At 40.0% G+C, this 14,759-nt stretch overlaps 1 long non-coding RNA gene across 1 annotated transcript in view; it reads left to right on the forward strand.

Annotated features, from left to right (window-relative positions):
- The first annotated feature begins 2,361 nt into the window (after positions 1-2,361).
- The window catches only part of LOC101046371 (uncharacterized), a 111,007-nt gene continuing 98,609 nt past the window's right edge, over positions 2,362-14,759 (forward strand). Inside the window, exon 1 of the long non-coding RNA XR_012512614.1 lies at positions 2,362-2,571. This is a non-coding gene — a long non-coding RNA (uncharacterized LOC101046371). The remainder of the gene's footprint in view (positions 2,572-14,759) is intronic.

The following is a 14,759-nucleotide window of genomic DNA, read 5'->3' on the forward strand; positions in this document are numbered from 1 at the left end:
TTACTTGTAGCCCTCACAGGCTTCCTCACACATCACTATCGGCTTGTTCAAGGCCAGCAGAAGAATGTCAGAATGTCGCTTACCTTCAACCTCAGGGCTCATCTGATTATGTCACACCCCCCCTACCAAGATAATCTCCTTTTAAAAATTAACTTAAAGTCAACTGATTAGGCCCCTTAATTACAGCTTCAAATTCCCTTCACTTTTGCCATATAAGATAAGCTAATCACACTTGTAAGATCTTGTCAGATTCACAAGTTCTACCCATATTCAAAGGCTGACACCAGGGGCTAGAAAACTTGGGACTATTTCAGAACTCTGCTGACCCCACTGCTGGACCCTGGAAGTTATAGTTTTTCTGCTAGCTTTTATATCTCCCTTGGCTCTGGAACATGGGAATTTCAGATATTCTACTGTGACACTCAGGAACTGGGAGGAAACTCAGGGCTCTTTATACCTCTGTTCTGCAGTCTACCTTTCCTGTCTGTAGCTGAGAGACCAGCAGGGCTGAAGGCCTTTTCACTGAGGTTCATCTCATATCCCAGGCTTACAGGGAGAACCACTTCCTCTTCATCCCACAAGTCCCTGGGTGGGGTGGGCAAAGAACAGGACTCATCTTTTGCTTTGTCTCCACACTCTTGCCACCTCCTCTAATCCTTAAAGATTTTATTTGCTCTTCCTGTTGGGGGATGGGGAGGGACAGAAGGCATGGCTAGTTAAATAGTCTTTGAAATGTATTGCTTATGCCAAGTCTTCAGGTCTGGAGGCTTAAAAGCTAAAAATTAACTTCTTTTGCCTCAATTTGCATTTCAACTATGGTCTAACTGTTCTGGGGGCAGCAGAGGCCAGGATTAATTTAAAGTGGGGGTGGGAACTACAGGGTAAACAAAGGGATTGCAAGGCTATCTCATGTCTCCCCCTTCCCTGATGTTTGTGGGTTAATACTTCATAAACAACCTGCCGCAACAGTTTCGAAAACAGTCTAGGTTGTCTAAATCATATTGAGTATTGGATTAGTTCCATGTAAATGTTTATGCCTCATCCACTATATTCTTTATCTATGAACATTTTTTTCCCTTTCCCAGAGCAAGTGGAAACCCCAGAGAAGGGCAAATTGAAATACTTCTAGAAATTAACAAAATGTTAATTAAGTTTTCCCTTGTTGAGAGGAGTACAAAGCTTGGCAGTGTCTCAGAGACGATAAAGGACTCATGCTTCTACTAATTAAGAGTATTACTCAAGTGAAATAAGTGGAAATCAAAAGAAACCCCAGAGCTTAGTAAATATAGAGAACGGTGTTGGGTAAAAGAATATGTCCAAAGAGCAGCTGGTGTTTTTTCACCGGAATAGTTAGGTTAGGACAATTTTGCACTTAGCTACTAACCAGCACTTCTCTCCACCCCTATCCTCAATACCCAGGCTTGATTGCCACATAAACAACCTGCTAATCTATAGCTATGATGGAAGTCATGGAAAAATCTCAAAGGAGCACATTCTAAACTCAGTCGGCTTGTTTTCTCAAAGCCAGATAGGAACATTCTCAGGCTGTTGGCTCACCAGGCAGAGCTTCCAGGCCATTGCTCTTTTTTCTTTCCCATTTTTCTGCCCTCCTGAGTACCTTCTTCATGTTCTTCCATCCCATTTCTAAAAGTATAGGTTTATCCCAGGAAAAGTCTATCTCATTTCTATGTGGCTCATTTTGGAAGCCTCATCTTTCTGATTTTTAAGTTACTTTGTTTTTCTCTTCTGAATTTTTCTTTGCTTTACCTGGATAGTATTACCTTACTGTTGAGGAGTAAATTTTTATCTTTGTATCCCTAACATCTGGAAAATAGTAGTTGCTAAAATATTTGTTTAATATGAACTCATCAAAGAAAGACATATCTATTTACTTGACTGACTCTCTCCCCACTAGACATAACCACTTTGAAGGTAAGGACCTGTTTTATTCATTTTTAGATCCCTAGTGCCTAACATAATGCTTGGAATATAATAGATTCTCAAGCAGTTTACTGAAAAAGTGAATAATAATCAGGAGTTTATAGATGTATCTCAGTGTACTGTAGGACAGTAATTAGCTCTGATGTTATAATTTTGGAATACGCTACTGCAGAAGTAGATGAAGAAAGGTGACTGCATTGGTGTTCAAACAATTGCTGGGAAGTTGGACAGAAAAGGGATGCAATGAGAAATAATTTTAAAGACGTTACAGGTGAGCGTTCTCTCTCTATGCAATCTTTACAAAATCAAGCACATTTCTGATCTGAGGCAGAGAACAAATATGTCCTTTACTTTCCTTGAGATGAAATTCAAACTTTAAATGCTGCCTTGAAAATTATGAAATCCTTTCTACCAAATGGCTTCAGGGAGTTGAAATCTGAGCTGACATCTGAGTCAGACAGTTGGAATAATTTTCATGAGTAGTACTGCTTGTGCCATTGCTGATTTGGTAACCACCTCAGAGCACATCCTATTTATTTCCAGTGTGGACCTAAATCCACTTCAGCCAAAAATGAACAAAGAAATCATGATGAAGAACAGAGCCTGTTTCTTTCTCAGTGATGTGCTCAGGTTTGAAAATAAGATGAGATGATTGTTTTTTCTGTTTCCCTCAAGTTTCCGCAAGGTCTTAACTCTTTCTTTCACCTTTGCCTGTGATTTCCTATACATTTTAATTATCTGGATATAGTCATTTTCCTGCCATGTTGAACCTTGTAGAGTTGGATTTTCTCTAATAGTTCTAGATAATTAAGGTGGTAAGGTGGTAATCAGTTTGATTCCAAATGTGCTATATCTTTATTCTTATTAATGAAGATATCTAAATTAATAACAACATATCAAAATTTGAATGGTATCTCAATTTCTTTAGAGTAGTGTTACAGGAAGACTACATGTTTTAGAATCATACGTATCTCTTTGAATCCTATCTTTGTTAACACAAGGTGTGAAGTTTTGGGTACATTTCTTAATATCAATTGGAAAATGTGAAAAATAACTACATCCTAGGAATCACTTGAGATTTAAATAAGTTAAAAGGCCTTCTTAATAAGTGATACATGGTTTTTCCCCAAGCAAACACTTCAACTAACATTGAAGTTTAATACTGATTCCCTAATCTTACTTTTAAAGAGCATGGTTAATAACCAGTATTAGTGTAAGTAAATGCAGGAAAATTTAGCAATCAGAAATTAAGATTTTGTGACATTTAAAATTAATATTTTAGTGATATAACTCTATTATCTGCAAATTACTTTGAGTAGTTGCAAAGAAACTGACAATCCATGTTTAATACAATATTTTATTTTACTAAGAGGAAAGTGTTATTGAACAAGTTGTTGATTGACTTGCTCAAGACCATACACTTAAAGGCAAGCCTAATTAGATTCATTGATTTCCAGTTGAGGGCTGATGCACTGTATCTAGTGGTTTCTCCCTTCTGTCCTCTTCTTTCAGTTTGCATGGTCTTCATCCTCCTTCAAAACCTCACTGTTACTCACTTGGACTACATCAAAAGCATCCTAATTGGTATCTCTGATCCAAGTTGTTTTTCTCTCCTGCTTGTCCTCCTTGGTGTGGTCAGATTAATCAGGCTGTTACATTTACATGCTCAGAAGCCTCTACTGGTTACCCAGTGTCTACCACATCAATTCCAAACTCATTAGCCTGGCACTCAATGTCTTTCACACTATAGCCTCAGGTTCATACATTTAGCCTCAGATTTATACATTTAACGAGTACTGATTGGGTGCCTACTGTGTGCCAGACTCTGGTTTGGGTGCTGAGATATAATAGACTATATATAGTCTCTGCCATTACTGAGCTTATATTCTAGTTCAGCAGTTCTTCTAGTCCCTGAGGGTCTCTGAGACCCTGTCAGTGTGTCTGCCAGGTCAAAATGATGTGTTATGATGTTGTTTGTCATTTTCTCATTTTAAAAAATATATGTACAATGAAGTTTTCCAGAGGCTACCTGACGTGATATCACAAACAGACTGAATATAGAAGCAGATGTAGGAAACAAGTTGTCTTCTATGAAGTCAGACATTAAGGAACATCAAAAAATGCAAAGCAATTCCAGTCTTCTCAGTTTTTTTGTTCGAAAGATAGCGTTTTTTTTTTTTTTTTTCCCATGAATATATGTGTGATGGTTAATGTTAGGTGTCAATTTGACTAGGTTAAGGGATGTCCAAATAGCTGGTAAAACATTATTTTTGGGTATGTCTGTGAGGGTGTTTCTGGAAGTGATTGGCATTTGAATCAATGAGCTGAGTAAGAAAGATCTGCCCTCACCAAATGTGGGCAGGTATCATCCAATTCACTGAGGGCCCAGATAGAACAAAAGGGCAGAGGAAATGCAAATTTCCCTTTTGGAGCTGAGGCATCCGTCTTTTTCTGCCCTTGGACATCAAAGCCACAGGTGTCTGGGCCTTGGGACTTTGGGACTTTGGGACTTTGGGACTTATACCTTCTGCTCCCTTGGTTCTTGGGCCATTTTACTTAGAATGAATCACACCACCAGCTTCCCTGGTTTTCCAGCTTGCAGATGACAGAATACGGGACTTGTTGGGCTCCATAATCATGTGAGCCAATTCCCATAATAAATTTCCTATTACACCCCCCCCACACACACACAGAGACACACACTGGGTTCTGTTTCACCAGAGAACTCTGACCCATACAATATGTTATTTATGCTAACATGTAATGGATTTATTTTAAAAATGAATCAATATTTAAATATTTAAAATTTTCTCAATTCAAATGTCTGATACAGTAAGTATTTATAGATATAGCTTACATAAACCAAAGCTCTTTGGGATTCTTAATAATTTTTGATAATGACCAGAAAGTTTGATAACTTGTATTTTAGTAAATCTAGAAAATAAACAGACAATATGTCAGTATGTCAACATAATAACATACTGTCAGATAGTGACAAAGGTCATGAAATAAAATGCAGCAGAATAAAGAAATAGGTCCATTTGGTGGTCAGAAACAATCGCTAGCTACAACCTGTGCTCTTGTTAAATTGAATCATCGAACATTCCCAGAACACAATTCGTGCTTTTCCATTTTCATGCCTTTGTAGTGTTGTTCCTTCTGCCGGGTTTGCCTTTCATCTCCTATTTCAATGCCTCCTCATTTTCATCTATCACAATTCTATCCTTTTTTTCAGGGCTTGTCTCAAATATTACCTGTGCCATGATTCCTTTTCTTACTTTCTTCTAACAGAAGTGATTTGTTTCCCTTTTATTTTCTCCATCTTCAATGATATTTTGTTTGATCTCTCGTGAAACTCATAATTTTATTCTTTGTAAAAAGTATACTACTCATATTCTTCTCAAGTTTATGATATTTCTTAAAGTTGAGGACTATTTCCTATTTCCTCTGAATATGGTGTCTTTTCTGTATCAGTGAATCTTGGGTTCAGCGGTAACAGAAAATCTCCAAATAACAGTGGTTTCACCTATATAGAAGTGTGTTGTTTCTCATGTAAAAGTCAGAAGGTAGGCAGGAGAGGGTTGGTAATGACTCTTGCTCTAAAAGTCCTCAGGGTGCAGACTTCTTCCATCTCACTGTTCCTCCATCCCAAGAGTATGGTTTTCCTCAGCTACAAGGTAGCAACGTTTTTGTTCCATGAGTAAGAAAGGAGGGAGAGACAATAAGGGAGCTAATTGTATGCACCAGCTCTCTCCAAAGGCAAGTTGTGGAAGCTGCTGATTTGACACTTCTATTGATATTCTGTTGATAGAACTTAGTCACATATGCATACCTAGCTTTGGGGAGGTTGGGAAATGCAGTCTTTATTTGTAGTGGTCTTGTGCTCAGCTGTGGACAAAGGGGATAATAGATATTGGGTGACAACTTTTAGTCTCTGTTACACTCCCCAAAGTGTTTATCACAGGCACTTATTCCAGGTAATTGATTAAAATTAACTTTCAGCAAATAAGTAATACTGAGCTTCATTCTTACAATTATTTGTTGAAAAACAAATACACTGGAAATTTTATTCATCATATATTTGCTTGTCTTTAATGAAGGTGTTAGAAATGATTAAGAAATTCTAAAATCTATCTTTCAGACTTAACTATGCAGGGTTCAATAGTTGATCAATTGCTTCTACCATGTCAAAAAGAGAAGGCTTTTCTATTAGACCACCCAGCTTGCTGTTTTCATCATTTCACCTTCTCCTGTTCACCCTTCTCCATAGTGGTAAAGACATCACTCAACTCTTCCCTGCTAGAAGTGTCTCCAAACTTCCCTGTGTTATGTGACATCTTTGCTCTTAGCTCCCCTGTAGACCCAGAGAAAAATATTCCTCAAAAGAACCCCCAGTGGCTTGCTCAAGTTATTAGGTTAGTTTGCATATTTGTTCCACCTAAAAGCAGATAAAAGAACATTTTAAAGTAATTTTAGAGTACTAAAAATATTGGGGCATTGAACTTATGCTGTGTGTTTGCTTTCCAATTCTTATTGCATGCAAATCTTAGTAGATGATAGAGCCTACCTTTTAGTTTGAGTCTGACTTCATTTCCATAAAATGTTTCACTGGAATCTATAGAAGCAACCTCAACACCCTCCAACACTTCCCACCTCAACATGCTGTCTACTTCCCTCATATGCGGTCTATTTTTTGTTCTCAGAGCTTTGAGGAAGTCATTCCTTCACAAAGAAAAGTCTGGAATTTCTACACAATTAAATTTATATTTAAAATAGTCCGCCTGGTTATAGCAGGTCCATGGCCTATAAATAAGGAAACTTAGAGTCTTAGGATGTTGGCAGTTATCCCAGAAATTGTCTTTGAAAAAAGTTGAAATAAAACGGGGATCATGTTAGAAATGGCATTTACTATGTTTGCTATTATTTGATTTTTTGTTTGCACATGTTTTATTACCTGTGGATCATACACCTCTTGAGTACCACAGCTGTGTCTGATGAATAGTTTTAGTTATGAAGTGAAATAAAGTTGGAAGTAACTGAAATAAATTAAGATGGTGATGATGACATGGGATTTGTTCTTACCATGGCAAGAGATTTCACGAAAGAAGTGAACACTGGAGAGGACTGCATTCATTCATCTTGCAATTATTTACTGAGCACCAACCAAGTGCCCAGTACTGTGGTAGTTACTGGGAGACAGTGGTGAGAAATATTGATATAGGCTTTGTCCTTATGGTATGTATAGCCTAGAAGATAAAGACAGACAAAAAAGTAATAGCTGCAAAACGTGATAAATGCTTGTTAGGGAAGCACGGATTGCCATGGGAGCAGTCAAGGGAACATTTAAAGTAGTTATACAGTCTTTATAGAGCCTTCACATACAAATACCTCATGTGCGCTTCATTAAGCCATGTGTAACGAGTAGTGCAGGGATTATTCTTCTCATTTACAGATGAGGAATTAGGCTCAGAAAGGTTAGCAAGATAAAAAGTCCCCAAAGACCCAGACTTGGGCTTTTGACTCCAAACCCAATATACTCACCAATAGTCCACACAGCAGCTGGAGTGCCAGGGAGTGTGAGGCCTGTGGCTCTGCTGCATCTGCTTCCTTTCTTTAAGATGCTCTCGCCCTAAGCTTATATAATAACTCCCATTGGCATCAATTAATTAACTATGGGCATCCAGTGAAGCACCCTGGAAGCCATGAGGGTGTTCTGGCTAGCATGACTCTAAGCTATGGGCAGCTTATCCTGTATTCATGCTGGGAGCAGCCTCTGCAATTAGGAGAGGGGCCAATGGATCTTTCAGGCTGATACAGAACCTGCAGAAGCTCAGTCATAAAGTCTTATTAGGAGGAGCCCTCATGATTCAGTCTGCTCAGTGGTCTGTCTTCCTGTCCTATGAGGTAGAAGTCAGATTCTCCAATAAGAAAACAACATTAAAATGTCCAGAGTTTGTTTTGCTTTATGTTTAGTACCACCAAGTTGAGCAGAGGAATGAACGATGTTGTTGGGTAGAAAAGCTTCCCTTCTTGCTTTGTTTACCTAACTGCATACTCTTCCTTAATTATTCTAGGAAAACACTTTTTCTTTCTTATACATTTTTGAACTTGTTGGAAATTTCCAAGTGACATGAGAGCGTTTTTAATAGTAAGCTCTGGCAAAATTGGGGAGCTGGTGACACTTGTTTCCTTGATTTGTAGTGTAGTAGAAAAGACCATGGAACTTTGGGACTTTGGACCATGCAGCAATAACATGGGCTGAGTTATTATTTCAGGGCTTTCACTGTTTGGCTGTATCCATTTGGGAAATACGAAACTTCCTTGGAACTCAGTTTCTTCAAAGGATGGCTGTGAGGATTAGAAGAAAGACAGGTAATACAGCAGGCACAGCCTGGCACATAATTGGCCCTCAGTAAATGGGAAATAATTATCATGATGGTTAAAATACCTCTAAGCCTGATCTTTCCAGCCACACTAGTTCCTCTAGACCTTTACCTTTATTAAATATTTCTTATTTTTTTCCCCCAGCTATGGCATTTATGATCATTTAAGCTACAAACACTAATTTACAGTCTAGCTGGAGAGATAGGATATAGGTAACAGGACCAGGTATAACAAGTGTCATTGAATGACATAGACGGTTGGTGCCATAGTATTTCAGGTGAGTAAGATATGAGCATGGGCTGGGGTTTTTGAGGATTTGAGCAGACACAGCTGATAATTTACACTTGGATGGACCAGTTGGGAAAGGCTGGAACTGGAAGAAAACCTACTTAGATAGGGATGGCGGACAGGGGTATGAAAGAATAAAAGAATTTTAGGTATTAGTTTGCAAAACATGGTTTCTCAGTGGTAATGGAAATAGATCAGAGCCCTAGCAAGTAACTTGCAAAAGGTCAAGATTAAGCATCAGACAGTGACCAATGGTGGGGACTTTGGAATGGTAATATTCAAAAGTTGATGCAATCACACACAGTAGGTCTTCACTCTCTAAATTACACTTCCTTTGACAGGGGACTTGGAGGGTTAGCCCAGCCAGTGAAGGCTTTTAGGGTCCAAGTCTATGGTGGTGGTGGCCGGGAAGGGTAAGATACAGTATGGATTATTCCAAGACTCAGTGCACCAGTGGATCTTAAGATAGTGTTTTGTCCCTGGACCACCTGCTTCAAAATCACCTGGGAGGCTTGTAATAAATACTGATTACTAGAATATCTGGGATAGACTCTGAGGATATCTGTTTTAAATAAGATTTTAGAGAATCTTTTGTGTATTAAAGTTAAAGAACACTGGATAATTCATATTAGATTCCAGACTTCAGGGCCATTTGCTGGAGAGTCCTGAAACAAAAAATCCTGTAAAGAAATTGGCTTTTCCTTACTCCATGAAGAGTAGTTTGTAGAAAGTCTGGTTGTACTGAAGAAAAATTTGGGGACAAGTCTTTTGTCCTGGTAATAAGATTGCAAGATCTGTCTGAAAAGAAAGTTGGGGTTTCTGAAACAAGGAATCAAGTCAAAAAGAATCCCAAGAACAAGAAATGGAGCGAAGAGACTGGGAATTGGGCAAGATATGATAGCGGATTTGCAACAGAGTTGCTTGTCTACTTCTTACCCTCCCCAACTAGACTGTGGGCTCCCTGACAGCAGTGCTCTTAACTTCCTCATCCTTATTTCTTTTGCACCTGATATAGGGCCTGGTGCAAAGTAGGCTTTCATATGGTTTTAAAATAAGTTAATAAGTAAATGTGAGATTGGTAAGGGTGATTTGATGCTAAGCTCAGGAATGTGGACTGGAGTTACTTGAAGGTCTGAGTGACTCAGTTCATACTTGGTCCATACCTGGGATTTGGATCAGTCCATACCTGGGATTTGGATCTGGAGCTGTACTTTGTCCATACCTGGGATTTGGATCGGTCCATCCCTGGGATTTGGATCTGGAGCTGTACTTGGTCCATATCTGGGATTTGGATCTGGAGCTGTACTTGGTCCATACCTGGGATTTGGATCAGTCCATACCTGGGATTTGGATCTGGAGCTGTACTTGTATTTGGAGTTAAGAGAGGGAGGAATCAGACTGATTCAAGACATAGGCTGCGGCTACAGTTAGGATAGTTTAGGGTGACTTCTAAAAGAAGGTGTGATTTGAATCTGGCTTGAAGGCAAGACAGGTATTAAATAATTCAATCCATCTCAATGGACATTAGCTGGGCATCTACTCTGCACAATGGCTGGTAACCCAATGGTGAGTAAAATACAATTCTTGCCTTGTAGGAGACTAAAAGACAAAGAAATGACTGAAATATAATATTATATTTGTATAATGAGGTATGGGATATGAAAAGGGAAATTATAGAGGAAAATTGAGAGAAGGGATAACATTTACCTGGGCCTTAAAAACTGGTCAAGCTTTGCTCTACAGTTAAGGCAGGGAAGGACTTGCAGTGGAGAAAACAGCCAGAATAAGAGTAGGTAGGCGTGGAAGTGAAGGTAGGCGTGCCCTCGTGGTTTGGTGGATGAGAGCACAGGATGAATTGTGGGTAGAGGGTCTGGACCTCAAAGGTCATGTTAACAAGGGAGAGAAGGTTTATTCTACGAACATTTGAATTTGACAAAGTGTTTGTTTTAAGCAGAAGATTCAACACAATTCAACTTACATTAGAAAGAGAATTTGGGCCATATGGTGAAAGAAGGCCACCTGAGAGGAAGGCCAGAAGGAGGAACTGGGCAGGGGAGCAATCTGAGCCATACTTCAGCTAAACTAATTCCTGCTGAGATACCAAAGTAAATAATGGCTTAAGACAAACTCCCTCTGAGTGAGCTGTTTACCTTTGAATTGGCCCCTCCTTACCTAGAGGAGGTTCGACTTCTAGTGGATAGATTTGCCAGGCTATGGGAAGACTTGCCACTTTTTGGTTTGTTCTTTCCTCACCCATAGCTGACTCCTACAAGCTGTTCAGCCCTGAATATGAAATGCAGTTTCGTGACCTTGCTGCGAGTTCACACACCCTAGATCCCAGGTTGCTTTATGATTTACACACACGCACACACACACACACACTCTCACAATGTGATAAGAACACTTAACATGAGATCTGTCCTTGGAACACATTTTAAAGTGTGTAATACAGGATCATTAACCATAGGTGCAATGTTGTACTGCGAATCTTTAGAGCTTCTTCATGCTGCACAGCTGAAACTTTATGCCTGTTGACTAGCAACTCCCCATTTCTCCTTCTCTCAAACCCCTGATAACCACCATTATATCCTCTCCTTCTATGAGTTTCACTATTTTAGATACCTCATATGAGTGGAATCATGCCGTATTTGTCCTTAAATAGAACTACTAAATGATTCAGCAATCCCACTTCTGAGTATTTATCCAAAAGAGTTGTAATCAGGATCTCAAAGAGAGGGAGGAGGCCAAGGGTTGAAAAATTACCTATAGGGTACTATGTTTGGGATTTGGGTGACAGATTCAACTGAAACACAAAGCTCAGCATCATGTAATATATTCATGTAACCTGCAGATCTCACTCCTGAGTCTGAAATAAAAATATAAAATAAAATCCTTCGCCCACTTTTGCATGCGTTTGTTTGTTTGTTTTTTTTCTTGTAAACCTGTTTTGGTTCTTTGTAGATTCTAGATATTAGCCCTTTGTCAGATAAGTAGATGGCAACTATTTTTTCCCATTCTGTTGGTTGTCAGTTGCTGTAATGATTGTTTCTTTTGCTGTACAGAAGCTGTGGAGTTTGATTAGGTCCTATTTGTCTATTTTGGCTTTTGTTGTCAATGCTTTTGGTGTTTCAGTCATGAAGTCCTTGCCTATGCCTGTGTCCTGAATGATATTGCATAGGTTTTCTTCTAGGGTTTTTATAGTGTTAGGTCTCATGTTTACATCTTTAATCCATCTGGAGTTAATTTTAGTGTAAGGTGACAGGAAGGGGTCCAGTTTCTGCTTTCTGCACATGGAAAGATATGCACAGACACTTTTCAAAAGAAGACATATATGAGGCCAACATACATATAAAAGTGTTCATCATCACTGGTCATTAGAGAAATGCAAATCAAAACCACATTGAGATACTACCTCATGCCAGTTAGATTGATGATCATTAAAAAATCTGGAGACAACAGATGCTGGAGAGGTTGTGGAGAAATAGGAATGAATGCTTTTACAATGTTGATGGGGGTGTAAATTAGTTCAACCATTGTGGAAGACAGTGTGGTGATTCCTCAAGGACCTAGAAATAGAAATTCCATTTGATCCAGCAATCTCATTACTGGGTATATACCCAAAGGATTGTAAATCGTTCTATTATAAAGACACATGTGCACGTATGTGCATTGAGGCACTGTTTACAATAGCAAAGACCTGGAATAAATCCAGATGCCCACTAATGATAGACTGGACAAGGAAAATGTGGCACATATACACCATGGAATACTATGCATCCATAAAAATCGATGAGTTCGTGTCCTTTGTAGGGACATGGATGAATCTGGAAACCACCATTCTCAGCAAACTGACACAGGAACAGAAAATCAAACACTGCATGTTCTCACTCACAGGTGGGTGTTGAGCAGTGAGAACACATGGACACAGGGAGGGGAGGATCACACACTGGGTCTGTTGCGGGGTGGCTAGGGAAGGGACAGTAGGGGGTGGGGAGGTTGGGGAGGGATAACATGGGGAGAAATGCCAGATATAGGTGACAGGGGGATGGAGGCAACAAACCACATTGCCATGTATGTACCTATGCAACAATCATGCATGACCTTCACATGTTCCCCAGAACCTAAAGTATAATAAAAAATATAAAATAAAATATAAAAAAGAAAGCTCATGAATTAAAACAAAGTTAAAACTGCTCTCTTTTTTTTCATTCTTTCATTCATTTCTACCTACTCCCTTCCTTAGAAACCCAACAAACATTCTCTCTGCCAATAAACTGTGTGTTTTAGAATAACAGAATTGATAAATCCCATGGTTTGGTTCTGTCCTGGTTGTATAGTAATGACATACTAGAGGAGTATGTTAAATCAGAAATAAGAATAATTGGGTATTATTCTTTCCAAGGGCACTAACCGATGTGTATCCTGGGGAAGATTACGTCACTTTTCTGTGCCTAGTTGCTGTAACAAGAGGGAGTTAGACTGAGCTCTACCTCCACAGTTCTGTCTGAGTCTGAGTCTAAGAATCACAGCTTCGCTAAGCAATGCAAGAGTGATAGAATACTTACTTTTTACATGGTGGAAAAACTTGAACACTGCTTTGGAAAATTGATTAACCTTTAAAATCGGTATTTGTTGATTGCTTCCTTGGTGTCTATTTCTTCATTTCTTCAACAGACTTGGATTTTTGTCTTTAAGGTTGGGTTCTGCCTTGCTCAGCTAAGCATCTGGCATGGAATGGATACCACATCTGGCTCCAGTGGTAAATCCTGCCTGGCTTAAACCAACCAGTATATCCCTTTCTGGTGAATGGTGAGATACAGCCAGGGAAGGAACCAGATTCTGCCTGTCTTTGTGGGCCACGTGAAGGAGTTTTTTTGCTTCATTTAAAGCAGAGTGGTTGACCTCTGCAGGGTTTTAAGCAGAGGAGCAACATGATCAGATCCACACACAATTTGGACTATGCCTGCTCAGGGTCATCAGGCCCCCACTCCAGGTTTGTTCCTCTGTGTGTCTGCACTGTTCCCTCAGCTTCCTGTCTAACTGCTGCCTCTTTGCTTTTCAAACACCCTTACACTGAAGAAAAGAATGAAATGGGCACTGTGTGTTCCTAGTAGTTGTTCCAACACTCCCTTTGTGGCAATTTGTTTTTCTTGGTAAATAGAATTTGCCCTTTCTTAATTATGATTTGAGTTTTCGGTAGCTCTGACCTGTAAATAGCACTAATTTTCAGCCTTTCAATCTTAAAAAAGGGATCCAGCAGTGGAGGTGGGAGCTCTGATAACTTTGTCTGTGACTGGCTTCCCTCTGGCAAGCATCTGCCAGTGGGGCTCATGCTGTGGCCTTTCTTTATGGTCTTGTTTTGTGCAGTCACAGCACAGTCTCACCTAGCACTTATCCCCACAGTGAGGAGCTGCACATACTGACTTGCAGATACCTCTGTCCTCCCTCCCTCCAAAGGTCCTCCATAATGGAAATCAAATTTAGCTCAGGATCACTTGAAGTCCAACAAGTGCTCCCTTTGGCACTTGTTGGTTGCACCCCCGAGCAGGCCCATTCTTTTGCTTTCTTTCACTCTAAAGGGTTGAATCTTCTTTCTGGGTCTGCTTGTACACTCCTGGAGGGGCCAGGGCTCTAGCTGCTTCTTCCACAGAGACCCCTGGGCACAGTGAGGGCTGGATAACACCAGTAGAATGACTGAAAGGGCAGAGAGATTAAAAAGTTCTGAGTCGATCACTTGATCCAAAATGGCTGAATAGGAACAGCTCTGGAGTTCAGTTCCCAGAAAGACCAGTGCAGAGGGTGAGTGATCACTGCAATGAGTTTTCACTGCCTACAGACCAGGAGATTCTCAGGCCGAAAAGTGCCATGAGTTTCCAGCATGGCTACTTCAGCCAGTGCTGTGGGTTGGCGCACAGAAACTCACACAAATCTGGGTGGCTGTTTCAACTGGCGCCTGGAACACCTGGGAGACAGAGTTGCCTATTCAACTGAAGGGAGGGGGCTGAGACAGGGAACAGGGGTGATCTGGTGATCTGGCTCAGCAGGTACCACCCCACAAAGCAAGCCATCTGAAACATTCTGGATTGAGAGTTTTGCAGCAAGTGCAGCTGCAACCAGGATGGTTCAGCTTGGTGCGGGGAAGGGCA

Source organism: Saimiri boliviensis, chromosome 11 (genome assembly GCF_048565385.1).
Source record: "Saimiri boliviensis isolate mSaiBol1 chromosome 11, mSaiBol1.pri, whole genome shotgun sequence".
Lineage (NCBI taxonomy): Eukaryota > Metazoa > Chordata > Mammalia > Primates > Cebidae > Saimiri > Saimiri boliviensis.